Source organism: Canis aureus, chromosome 26, assembly GCF_053574225.1.
Source record: "Canis aureus isolate CA01 chromosome 26, VMU_Caureus_v.1.0, whole genome shotgun sequence".
Classification (NCBI taxonomy): domain Eukaryota; kingdom Metazoa; phylum Chordata; class Mammalia; order Carnivora; family Canidae; genus Canis; species Canis aureus.
This window is the reverse complement of record NC_135636.1, coordinates 9,501,740-9,516,081: the sequence shown is the minus strand read 5'-3', so window position 1 is coordinate 9,516,081 and position 14,342 is coordinate 9,501,740.

Here is a 14,342-nt window from a genome sequence, read left to right as displayed (position 1 = left end):
TATTGCCTTTGCTATTTTGTTAAAGATCCATTGAATGTATTTATATGGGTCTATCTCTGAGTTCTATTTTTTTCCTACTGAAACATTTCTCTATTCTTTTGCAAGTACTGCACTATCTTAATTATCATAAATTTATTGTAAGTCTTGAAGTCTGGTATGATCAGTCCTCCAAATTTGTTCCCTTCTAAAATTATGTTGGCTATTCTGGGTCTTTTACCTCTGTATAAGAGGTAAGCTTTAGAATCAAAATTTCAATATCCATAACATAACTTATTAAGATTTTTTAAAATTGGGATTGCATTGAATCTAAAGATCAAGATGGGAAGAATGGATATCATGACAATATTGAGTTTCCTATTTATGAACATGGGCTAGCTCTTTATTTATATAGTTCTTTGATTTCTTTCATCAAAGTTTTATCATTTTGCTTGTATAGTTCTTCTACATATTCTGTTAGATTTATGCCTACTTAATTTTTTGAGTGCTGTAAGTGTATCATGCTTTTAATTTCACTTTCCACTTATTCATTGTTGGTATGTAGAAAAGTGATCAACTTTGGTATATTAATTTTGTATTCTGCAACTTTGTTGAAATTACTTACTAGCTCCAGGAGATTTTTTGGCCTATTCTTTCAGATTTTCTACATAGACCATCATGTCATCTGCAAAACAAAAACAATAACAAAAACAAACCTGTTTTATTTCATCCCAATCTGTTTACCTTTTTATTTCCTTTTCTCATTTTATTACATTAGCTAGTATGTCTATTATGTTGAAAGTAGTGAGAATGGTGAGAGGGGACAGACTCGCCTTTTTTCTTATCATTGTGCGAAAGCTAGTCTCTCACTTGTAAGTATAATGTTAGCTGTAGGGTTTTTGGTAGATATTCTTTATTGAGTTGAGACAGTTTCTTCTTTTCCTAGAAGGCAGAGTTTTTATCAATATCATGTGTTGGATTTTGTCTTTTTTTCCCTCTGCATCCATTGAGACAATCATATGATTTTTTTTCTTTAGCTTGTTGATGTGAAGGATTACATTCATTGATCTTTGAATGTTGAACTGGCCTTGCATACTTGGAATAAATCCCACTTGGTCATGATGTATGGATCTGCTTTGCTAATGCTTTTTGAGGATTTTTGCATCTATGTTCATGAGAGATATTATAGTTTTCTTGTAGTATCTTTGTCTGGTTTTGTTATCATGATAATGCTGGCCTCATAGAATGAGTTAGAAAGTCTTCTCTCTCTTTCTATCTTTTGGAAGAGATTTTAGAGAATTTGTATAATTTCTCCCTTAAATGTTTCGTGGAATTCACCAGTGACTCTATCTAACTTTAGTGCTTTCTGTTTTAGAAAGTTATTAATTATGTATACAGTTTCTTTTATAGATGTAGGCCTATTCCAGTTGTCTATTTCTTCTTGTGTGAGTTTTGGCACATTTCAAGGAATTGGTCCATTTTATCTAGGTTATCAAATTTGTGAGCATAGAGTTGTTCATAGTATTTCTTTATTCTCCTTTCAATATCCACGGGGTTAGTAGTGATGACCCCTCTTTTCATTTTTTGATATTAGTAATTTGTCATCTTCTTTTTAAAAAGATCAACCTTGCTAAAAGCTTATGGATTTTTGAAAAATTAGCATTTTATTTTGTTGATTTTCTCTATTGATTTCATGCTTTTAATTTCATTTTTTTCAGCTGTCCTCTTTATTATTTCTTTTCTTTTGTTTACTTTTGATTTAATTTTCTTTTTCTAGTTTCCCAAGGTGGAAGCTTAGATTATAGGTTTTAGGTCTTTCTTATTTTTTAAATATATGCGTTCAATGCTATAAAATCTCCTCTAAACACTGCTTTCCCTATATCTTACAAATTTTAATAAGCTGCATTTTTCGCATTCATTTCATTCCAAATATTTAAAAATTTTTTTTCTTGAGATTTCTTCTTGACCCATATGTTAATTGGAGTTGTGCTGTTTAATCTCCAAATATTTGGGGGATTTTCCAGCTTTCTGTTATTGATTTCTAGTTTAATTCCGAAAGTATACTTTATATGACTTCCATTCTTTTAAATTGATTAAGGTGTGCATTATGGCCCAAAATGTGGTCTTTCTTGGTGAATGTTCCATGTGGCCTTGAGAAGACTGTATATCCTGTTGTTAGATGAAGTAATCAATGGATGTCAATTATATCCAGTTGATTGATGATGTTGTTGAGTTCAACTATGTCTTTACTGATTTTCTGTCTGCTGGGTCTGTGCATTTCTGAGAGAAAGATGTTGAAATCTCCAAGTATAATAATGAAATAATGAACTCATCTCTCTCTCCTTGCAATTCTATCAGTTTTTGTCTCATGTATCTTGACACTCTAGGCATAAACACATTAAGACCTGTGATATCTTCCTGGAGTATTGACCCCTTTATCATTATGTATGTCCATCTTTATTCCTGGTGACTTTCCTTGCTCTGAAGTCTGATCTGCCTAAAATTAATATAACTACTCCTGTTCTCTTTTTGTTAGTGTTACCATGGTATATATTTCTCTATCTCTTTATTTTTAAATCTCTATGTATGTATCCTCATATTTTAAGTGTGTTTCTTAAAGACAACACATAGCTGAGTCTGGCTTCTGATCCTCCCTGACAATCTTTGTCTTTTAACTGATGTATACCATTGATGTTTAAAGTGGTTATTGATACAGCTGGATGGATATCTACCATATTTTTTTATTGTTTTCTACTCACTGCCCTTGTTTTTTGTTCTTTCTTTCTTTCTTTTTTTTTTTTTTTGGTTTTCCACTCTGTTACTGACATTTGTGATTTTTATTTAGCATTTTAGATGATTCCATTTTCTTTGCTTTCTTAGCATATCAGTTAATACATTTTTCCTCATTATTCTAGAGGTGAACTATACATTTATAACTAATTCAAATTTATTTTCAAACAATGCTATATGGTTAGTGCAAATATCTTATAATAACAAAATTATACGAATTCTTCCTCTCCATCCCTTGATCCCTTGTATCATTGCTCATTGCCGTGGTTCATATATCAGAAATTGGATCTACATACAGATATAGCATCAAAGAAGGAATAAGAGAAAGTAAAATAAACCCTTCTTTCTTATTCTTAATTGATCTAACAGGTGACAGCAATTTCTCCTTCCAGAAATTTGGAAGTCCTCGATAACTGTGTATCACTATGAGTGAGGATGTGATAACTCTTTATCTTGGAGAGAGAAAAGAAACTGTGTTTTTTTTTTTTTTTGTAAAGGAGGAAATGAAGGCACTTGGGGGTTGTAACATCCTCCTAATCCTGCAGATGAGTGGAAGGGCCAGAAATAACTCTGGTTCCTTTGAGTCCTGGTTTTAGGCTCAATTCACTTATAGTTCTGGAACCAGAGACTGTTGATTAGGAAGGAATAAAAGTGATTTGCTGTGCCCTTGTTGTAACTTCAGGGTCTCTGAAGTTTCTTTTAAGAACAATGAGAGAAGAACACATGTTTTAAGAACAAAAGAAAACAAAACACCTTTGCACCATGACATTTTGAAGTTGGTGGTCACCAGTAGCATCATATCCAAAAGATCTGACCAAAGATTTCTTCATGGAAACCATTTGAAGTAATTAAAGACAAAATTATATCTATCAAATACTTTGTTAATACTAATAGAATATGGATGACTAAATAAAAAACACAACCTGTTTGATTGTAAATAAATACCTGAGCTTGAGTTATGTACTTTACTAACACTAGGTTTGGGATCATATAGACAGTTATTAGTTCTTCTTCCCCTCTTATTTTTTTATTAAATTTTTAAAATTATTATTTTAAAAGATTTTATTTATGTATTTGAGAGACAGAGCATGAAACAGTATGAGCTAGGGGAGAAACAGAAGGAGAGGTAGAGGCAGACTCCCCACTGAGCAGGGAGCCTGATGCAGGGCTCCATCCCAAGATGCCAGGATCATGACCCCAATTGAAGGCAGATGCTTAACCTACTAAGCAACCCAGGTGCCCCTCCCCTCTTTTATTTCTTAAGCATGCTTGTTCTTTTAAAGACACAACGCTGAATTATAAGCCTGTATTCTCTGACTGGCAGAATCATATCTATGGACAGGTTGTGAAATCTGATCTAGGAGGTCTTGAAGTTGGGTGCTGCACTCCATAAGTAGTTCCCTGGGATACCAAGACAAGATGGAAGTGCAACTTGTCTTCCTCTCTCCTCCCCTCCTGGTTTGTTTGAACACAGCTCGCCTCCCTCCTCAAATTCCCACTTTACTCACAAACACTCAAGTCTCCTCTAATAATTATTCAAGGCTTCAGGGAGATGGTAAGTAACTTTTAGATAAAAGTGGTTAAATAATGGGGTGCCTGGGTGGCTCAGTGTTTGAGTGTCTGCCTTTGGCTCAGGTCGTGATCCCAGAGTCCTGGGATTGAGGCCCACATGGGGCTTCCCGCAGGGAGGCTGCTTCTCCCTCTGCCTCTCTCTGTGTGTCTCTCATGAATAAATAAAATCTTAAAAAAGTGGTTAGATACCACACTAATCATTATAGTGGATAAGATCCACCAATGGATATTAAAATGAATGGGTAAAAATTTGAAGTGAAACAAAATTTCACCTCAAAATAGTTTTCACCTTCAAAATAGTTGTTTTTTAACACATTAAAAAAATTCATTTATTTATTCATGAGAGACACACACACACAGAGAAGTAGAGACACATGCAGAGGGAGAAGCAGGCTCCATGCAGATGCCTGACATAGGACTCAATCCCGGGTCTCCAGGATCACACCCTGGGCCAAAGGCAGCGCTAAACCGCTGGGCCACCTGGGCTGCCCTCAAAATAGTTTTGAAGTATCTCCCCCCACCCCCAGATATTAACTCCAAGTGATTAAGGTTTACATCACCAGGAACAAAACACCTTGACATCATAAACCCCTGATAGATTCAATATCATTCCCTTGCCAAAAATGTATAAACTCATGCAAATCATGAGAAAATGTTAGACAGACCTAAATTGGGGAACACTCTGTAAAATAAACCATCAGTACTTTCCAAAAGTGTCAAAATCATGAATGATAAGGAAACACTGAAAAATTGTCATAGATTGGATGAGATTAGGGAGACATAATTAAATACAGTGTAGGATCCTGAATAGGATACTGGAACAGAAAAAGAGCATTAGAAGGAAAAGTGATAAAGTTTGAGCAGGGTCTGTAGTTTACTTAATAGTGTTGTATCTGTGTTAATTTTGTAGACTTATTTCCATAGTGTAGGTAGACAGTAAAATGATAACATTAGAAGATGTTCATGGGGATCTTTTTGTACTGTTTTTGCAACTTTCTGTAAGTTTAACATTAGCTCACAACAAACAAGCAAAGGAAAAAACAGAGAGAGAAACCAGAAAACAGACTGTTAACCGTAGAGAACAAGCTGCTGGTTACCAGAGTGGGGTGGGTAGTGAGTAGGGGGAAATAAATGATATGGATTAAGGAGGGCACTTATCATTTGAGCACTGAGTAATGTACAGAATTGTTGAATCACTGTGTTGTACACCTGAAACTAATATAACCTTGCATGTTATCTGTACTGGATTAAGATGAAACAACATCAGAAAAAAACTAGCTCGGGATTCCTGGGTGGCGCAGCAGTTTGGCGCCTGCCTTTGGCCCAGGGCGCGATCCTGGAGACCCGGGATCGAATCCCACGTCGGGCTCCCGGTGCACGGAGCCTGCTTCTCCCTCTGCCTGTGTCTCTGAGCCTCTCTCTCTCTCTCTGTGACTATCATGAATAAATAAATAAAATCTTTAAAAAAAAAAAAAAAAAAAAAAGAAAAAAACTAGCTCAAAACAAAAAGTTAAAAAATTCATTGCACTCAATTTTTGACACTCAAAGGATTATTTTTTCCGTTCCTTTAATTATTTTGTCATCCTACTCAAAAACTTGGTATTTTCAGACATAAGATTCTAATGAGAATGTGACTAATGAAAATGATAGATGGAAACATTTTGAAAGAAAATAAAAAATATTATACCAAGTCAGGGTTGTATTCTCAAATTCTCATGCTGCTTTTTGAAAGTTTAATTTATACCCTGTTTTGTGTTTCAAATGCATTCTAGTGGTGTTATGAACTAACATAGTTTATGATAGGTATGGGATTTAACTTAGAAATTCTTCTTTTGAATATTTTCTGGAATGGAAGGACTTACTATTTACAGCTAAATGTTTAATGATGTGGCTGAAATTCTTATTCCTTGGGGACTTAAGAATATCTTGCTTGTAGATTACTTTAAATGTTTAACCATTTGGAATTTGGCTTTGTTGGTTTTCCTTTTTTAAGAGGTGTTTAAAAGCAAATGAGAAACTGCAAGTTCAAAAAATAAAATCTTGAGTGTTATAATTTGTAATAAGCCACAAATTCGGGTAGTTTTGAAGTCCTAGAGGAAGTACCGACCAAATCCATGTTTCTCATCTTTCCTCCGCATAGGAATCTTGAGTGGATTCTGTTAAAAAGCAAATTTTGATTTAGCAGGTGTGCAGTGGGCCCTGAGATTTGCATTTCCAAGCAGCTCCCGAGGGATGCCATGTTCCTGGCCCATGGGTGACATTTTGGGTAGCAAGGACTAGAATGGTTGGAAAGGAGATGGTGCAGATGAGTCCCGTCTACCTCAGGTATAAATTTTCAAAGAAAGGATCTAACATTAAACAAGTGACATTTAAGTACCTGAAGGCAGTACAACCATAATAAAAATTTGAGGAAATCTCTCCAGTGAATCCAACTCTGGAGACAGAGTGTGCTACAGGTGACTCAGCAGTCACTTCAAAGTCAGATGTTGCCTGAGCAGGAAGGGTGGAGAATGGATTCAGTCTGAGATTAAGTTGAACCAGTCAAGGGCAGATCCGGTGGGAAGGAACCGCTTCTTTCAGGCGGTCAGAAATCCCCCCAATGTCTACCACTGCCACCAGGGGGCACGCTGCCACCGCTTTTCAAGGTCAGCTTGCGGACTGTCCCCTGCCCTTGGGGTGGCTGGTAGCCTGGGGGATGAAATGAGAAGAGGAAATGGATTCAGTGCTGTACCTCGTGGCCCAGCCTACTGTCTTAGAGCCTGACCTCGAGTCTCTCTGGTGACAAGGGCTTGGTGATGGGTCATGCGTTTACAGCTCTTAGGGTGTTAGACTTGGCAGTTGAGCTAGGCTTGAAGTGGACTCTGATCCACAGTTAGATTTCTGGTGTTGGGGAAGAGGGGGTTGCTGTGATTACTCTCATTACAGATAACATAGGGTTACTCTAGTGTGAAGAGCGACAGACTTTGGCGTTTCTTTCTTTGGGCTGTTCTGGATTTTCAGAAGGCTCCCTTGCTGCCAACACCCTTCGGAGGAAGGGTTGGCAGCATCTTTCTAGTTATCAGCGAGGACACGGAAGAAGAAGGAAGAAACGCCTGCACATTATTAGGTCTGTGGCCAAGTTAGAATCTCGAGTCCAGCTTCCTACCCCAGCCAGCTAAGGCCGAGCACCTGGGTGGGCTGCCCCTCCTCTGCCATCCTTGGGCTGCTCAGATATAGGCCTCAGGTCATAGGGCAGCCAGGAAATGCTGGGCAATGCCTGGAGCCCCCCACCTAGCCTTCTGCTGGGTACCCCAAAGTCAAACCATGTCAATTCCTCTAATTTAAGTCAACTGTCTTAACTACTTACTCACAGATTAATTTTTCCTTATTTTTTTAAATTAGAAAAGAATAGGACATGCTGATGCCCAAAAAATAATTCCAAAAACATAAAATGGTATGATATAAAAAGTGAAAGTCCCTCTTTATTCACTGATCCCCACCCAAAATCATGTAATCCCACCTCCAGAAGTAACCATTGTCAACCATCTAAAAAATAGATATATTTCATATTATAGAAGAGTAATTTTTATATAATACAAGTATATTTATATGTTTATCTATTTCATATATTTGCATCTCTCTATATAAGTATAGAGTGACCTATATATTTTATATCCATGTATATTTGTATCTCTATATATTTTGACATCTATTTGTCTATGCAGAGACACATATGGTTTTACTTAACTTGATAAAAATGACATAACACAATACATAATACAGCTTGCTTTTGCTACTTAAGATGTACACCATATCTATGGGGATGAGGTCTTGAAATGTAAAAATGATAAAACCTTTTGTAGATCTATTTTCTTGATTAAAAATATGGGACTGCTAAGCCTAGTATTTACATGTTAACAAAAATAAGCCCCCTGAGCCCTCCCTGCTATACTCAGGGTCCTATGTGCCCAAGTTTATATCAACAAAATACAAAATAAAACTAGTGGGGTTTATGTGGGTTTTTTTTTTCTGAATGATTCTATTTCTTTCTTCTTTCTTTCTTTCTTTCTTTCTTTCTTTCTTTCTTTCTTTCTTTCTTTCTGAGAGCGAGTGCACTCATGGGAAGGGGCAAAGGGAGAGGGAAAGAAAATCTCAAGCAGACTCTGGGCCAAGTGCGGAGCCCAGTGTGGGGCTTGATCTCATGACACTGAGATCATGACCTGAGCTGAAATCAAGAGTCAGCCACTTAACTGACTGAGCCGCTTAGGCACCTGTGTTTCTAAATGATTCTGATGGAACTAGCAAATTGCTCAAATTGTGAATACTCAATTTTTGTTCTCTAAGGATTTAAAATTTGGAACTCTCTCTTATGTCTATGGCTCTGGATTATTTTTATTTTATAGGAATCACTTTCAGTTTTGATACCACTTGTGTGAAACAGAAGATAGATATACCCATAGCTATAGGGTATATTTGTATACCCTGTCTTTGTTTTTTCCAAATATCCAAAACAAGTCAATTAAAAATATTGACAAAAAGGGGTGAGGTAATATACTTTTCACTTTCAGATTTACCCTCCAAGGTCCACCAGAAATACATGCCAACCTGTATTGTCTAGAACAGCAGATCTCAAACCTTAACGCAGAAGAACCCCTGAAAGCTTGTGAATACTGCAGATTTCCAGGCTTCCTGAATCCCATTTCCCTTGAATGGGACTGAGAATTGACATTTCTAACAAGCTCTCTTGTACTTTTTAAGTCCACTGACATTTGATTGAAAAGCAGCTCCATGGCTCTGCCACAGACTGAGTGGGAATCTCTCTTGATGGTACCTATTCTACTTTACTCTCAGAAGAATCAGATGGTTGAATGAAGGCACGAGAAATGGGTTGTGCTTTTTCCATTAAAAGTTGCATCCAAATCTTAATGCACATCTGAGGGATTCTTCTAGGCTTGTCTTTAAAAGCTTGGCCCCTGAAGTTTGCTGGTTGACCTGGTGTCCTGCAGCTACCCTGAGGTGGTGTAACTGGTTTGAGAAGCAGCCGGTGACTGTTTCAATTTCAGCTGAAGTTCCTTATAAAACTAGCCAATCTGGGAGGTCATTTGTCTCTGATCCAGAGGCAGTTGTTTGGTTATTCTTGGCTTACACTAAACTTGGAAGGGAACTGAAGCATCAGGTAAAAAAAAATCTACACCGACTCAGCATGAAAAAAAAAATCACAGCTCTACACACCAGTGTGGACGGATCTCATAGAGACAAGCGTCCATGTACCTGAAGTTCAAGGACAGGCAGCAATGACCTGCGAGGGGTTATTTTCAGGGGTTATTGTCTGCTGGAGGATTGGTGCAAGGAGCCTTCGGGGGGTGGGGTGGTCAGGAAATGTTCTAAGTCGTGATGTGGAACCCATGTAGGCTGTACATACATATGTACAATCATTGAACTCAATGCTAAAGCTGAGTGTATTTTACTGTGTGTGTGTATATATATGTGTGTGTGTGTGTGTGTATATATATATATATATATATATATATATATATAAAATACCTATTTAAAAAAAAAGGATGGATGGCACAGTCGGTTTAGCATCTGACTCTTGGTTTCAGCTCAGGTCATGATCTCAGGATCGTCAGGTTGAGCCCCATGTCAGGCTCTGTGCTCAGCTTGAGATTCTCTCTCCATTTCCCTCTGCCCCTTCCACTTGCACGTTCTCTCTCTCTCTCTCTCTCAAGTAAATAAACAAATCTTTTTTTAAAAAAGGATTTTATTTATTTATTAATGAGAGACACACACAGAGAGAAAGGCAGAGAGACACAGGCAGAGGGAGAAGCAGGCTCCATGCAGGGAGCCTGACGTGGGCCTTGATCCCAGGTCTCCAGGATCATGCCCTGGGCTGAAGGCAGTACTAAACTGCTGAACCACCCGGGCTGCCCTAAATAAACAAATCTTAAGAAAAAAGGATAATGGGCAGCTGTGAACATGTAAACTTTTTTCCACAAGGGGAAAAAATCTATAGCCATATCCATGTAGCAAGTCAAAATTGACAAACAAATGCAGACAGTTGGGCAAAAGGAAAATAAAAAAAAAGGAAACCATCATACAATAAGCTGTTTCTTTTAACTCCGGTTGTAAACTGAACTCTTAAAATAATGTGAGCCCTGCCTTGCAGACTTGGTGCTCTGAAATGCCTCAGGATGTGGAGTGTGGATTCACACTCTTACAGGGGTGATTATTTTGTTTTTCTTCAAAACGCTGACAGTTCAGGGAGAGTCTAAAGGAGCAGTTTTCCTGGCTTTCAAGAAAGGCAGCTGACAAAAATGGAGAGGGAAACAAGAGTCAGGCTTTCCAGGAGAAAGTTGGGGTTTTGTCCAAATCTGGGTGACTGCATTGTGCAGGGTGACACGTATGCAGGTGAAAAGCAGCGGGTCAATTTGCTCAGTGCTGTAGTTTGCCATGGTCAAGCAGTGGCAGGAGGCCTGGGTGGTTGTCTCTAGGCACATGGAAGGGGTATTATACCTGAAGACTGTTCCAGAAGCATTGCACAGGAGAGTTTCTCTCCCCATCTGCCAACATTTGGCCTTATGGTATTTAAAAGTTTTCTGTGAGGGGCACCTGCCTGGCTCAGTTGGTAGGGCATGTGACTCTTGATCTCAGGGTGGTGAGTTCAAGACCCTCGCTGGGTGTAGAGCTTACTAAAAAAAAAAAGAAAGAAAGAAAAGAAAAGAAAAGAAAAAAAAGTAAAATAGATGTAAAAAGCTTTTCTGTGAACATCTAGTGGTTGGTCTTTTGTCTTTGCTTGGGCCGTGTCTCCCTGTGTTATGGTGTAGCCGTGGTGAGCACCTCACCTGCACTTGGCTTTCTTCTTGGATTTTCTCATTTCTTCTCTTCCTTCCTTCTCAATAGGTGGTTTGTCTGACATAACTGGCATTGTTTGGTGTTATGGAGATACAACCTTGTTTTGTTGTGGAGCTACTCTGCCAGGTCTGGGTGCTGTGGGAGGGGGAGGGGGGGGTAGGCTGGAGACCTGGAAAGAGCACAGGGAGGCCCAGATAAGGTTGTCTGGGCACAGATAAGGCCCCACTCACTGGCTGATGTAAGAGGTCTCCCAGGCTGAGCATCAGCGCATGTGGTCACAGGAGGCTTTTAATTCTTTGTTATAAAGGCAGAGCTGGGAGAAAGATGAATCACTTCTATGACCCCACATCAGGCCCAAAGTCTCTGCACAGAACGGAAACTGGAATGTCGACGGGAGGTAAGAACAGGGGATATGCCTGGTGACCCCCAACACATAGCCCAGGGTGAGGAAGCCCCTGGCTCATTCCTGGAGGGATGAAGGCCCCAGCACATCTTGGGCAGATGCCCCTCTTTCCAAGTAAGCTAATCCTCAGACTGATGATATAGCAGGGCCTGGAATTTTCTCCCTATGGCTCCTTGCACAAAAATGTGAGATCAAAAACACACAGATTAGGAAATAGAAGGCAAAAGCCACCTCAGGATTGATGATGGTCCTGATGGTGAAAGATAAGTAGCACATTAGTTGTTTCAGTTCCCTGCCTTGAGCAAAATTCAGTTTCAAGATGAGACAGCAATAGGGCGGGGGGGTGTGTTCTGAAAACTAGGAGAGACCAGGTAGGACAAAAATAATAACTGCTTTTCCTGGGAAGAGGAGCCCCTGGGGTCTGCCTTCCTTCCCTGGTGGTGCTGATTGAGGACCTAGGAGTTGGCTTTCCCCCCACCCCCAAGTGTGCCTGTTGAGAAGAGGGGCTTCCCTGACTCAAGACGGAACCTTCCTTCTCCTTCCTTCAGAGAAGCCATCCCCTCTTGGTAGAGTGCAGCAAGGAACCCACCTGCTGAAGGCCTTATCAGGCTGGGGAAGAGATCTCTCCATTTTTCCTCTCCAGGTGGCAACTGGCTGCTCAGGGGCCTTTTTGTTTTATCTCAATATCCTCTTTGCTCTGAAATGTTACAGTGAATTTTTTAAAAGATTTAATTAATTAATTAATTAATTAATTAATTAATAAGGGACACACAGAGAGAGGCAGAGACACAGGCAGAGGGAGAAGCAGGCTCCCTACAGGGAGCCTGATGCAGACTCCGACTCCATTGGACCCCGAGATCATGACCTGAGCTGAAGGCAGATGCTCAGTCACTGAGCCACCCAGGTGCCCCTGTCACAGTGCATGTTAACTGAAAAGTCATTTCTGTGTGCCCCGGGAGTCGTCTCTTTGTCCCCAGCTCTCCCTCCTGTCCTGTTTCTTTCTCTCACTGCAGGTGCTGGGAGAATCTCTGGGGAAGAGCCAGTTCCTGGTTTCTCCTGCCTTGCTCCTTCTTCGATACCTCTCCCATCACCAGATCACACAATTTCTTGTGCCTGTGGCCATTTCCCCCTGAGCTCATGTTCTTCCCTAATTCAATTAGTTCTGGGTTCCCCCTTTCACTTTTATTTTCCCTATTGACACTCAGTACGTTCCCCAGTTAGCTGAAGGAAAGTCAGTGTGTTCTGCACTCCTAACTTTCCATGTCTGTGTCTCTGAATGTCTGAGGGAGGTAACACCACTGGAGGATTCGCCCCACACTCCAGCCAGGAGGAACTTCCATAGTTGTAAATCCTCCTCAGTACCTGGGAACCAGAGCAAAAGGACAACCAAACTGGCATTATAGGGACGGCTCCGTGTGTCTGGGAAGATGCCAAGCTGAGAACAGGGGTGAAGACATGACGCGCCCAAGGAGCAAAAGTCTTCCAGTCTCCGTGAGTGAGATGGTCCCTCTGTGGAAAGGAAACCACCTTTGAAGGTTTGCTTTGTCCTCTCCTGTGACCCTGCTGTCCCCAACTGCTGTTTGGGGTGATCTGAGAGGCTGTGGGCTAGGAGATCACCCACAGGTGGGGACACACTTGGACACTGGGTGCTCCCAGGTCTAGGAGTGGAGAAACCTCCTTCCTGCCCACCTGTCTAGGTGTCTGCGGCAGGATAGGATTCCGTGGAGACAGTCATCCAGACAGACCTCGGGTTTCTGAGTGATCCTTTTCTGACCCTGCCCTTTGTTTTCAGCATCTCCTTAGGGCCCTTTATCAGTCATCCCGCACACAGACCCAGGGAGGCACCTGGAAACGCGAGGAGGGATGGTGGGCGGTTCTGAGACCACTAGGTGTCCTCTGGAAGTGAGCAAGCACCTTCTGCATGGCTGGGGGCCGGGCCGGACTCTAGGACAGTCACCACCTTAAGTAGGTGAGGGCAGGAGCAGAACTGGGGACAGGGGAATGGGGGAACTAGGTTCTGTGACCTCAGGGGGTAGAGGCAGGCTGATGCTCCCTTCGGAAAGCCAGGGTCCTCCTCCTGGGGCTGGCGACCCTCAGGCCGCCTCACTCAGGGACAGTGCGGCGGCACCGCCCCTTCCCCCCCCCCCCCCCCCCCCAGCTCCTTCCTTCAGCCACAGCACTGGATTGGGTCCAGCGCGATCGGGGAGTGAAGTGTGAGCCGGGTGAGCCGGGCCAGCCAGAGCACCCGCACTGAGCCAAGAGCCTCCAGAGAGTCGGGTTCCAGGTCCAGAGCCTGGCGAGGGGATCCCCGCAAGGGGGCGGAGGGAAAGCCAGGAGGCCCGCGGGAGGAGGCGCGGCCGCCGGCTGGGCGCGCGCAGCGGGGCGCACTCGCGGCTCCTCGGCCCCGGGCGGGGGGGAGGGGGCCGAAGAGACCCTCGGTTTCTCCGAAGTTTCGGACGATCCCTCCCGCCCGGAGACCCGCCTCTCGGCGGCGCGCTCCCCAGAGGGGGCCCTCCACGCCGCCCCCTCTCCCTGCAGCGCACGGCCGGAGGATCGCGCGCGGGGCTCGGCCCGCAGCTCCGTCTCCTCCTCACGCGCCCCCTCTCCGCCGCGCCGGCCAGCGCGGGCTGCATCCCCGGCGCTGCCCCCCGCCCGCGCCCGCGCCCGAGCCGCCGAGCCGCCGAGCCGCCGAGCCGCCGAGCCGCCGAGCCGCCGCAGGCTGCGGGAGCTGCGCCCGCCGTGCTGCAGCCTCGCCCGAGCTCCCGGCGCG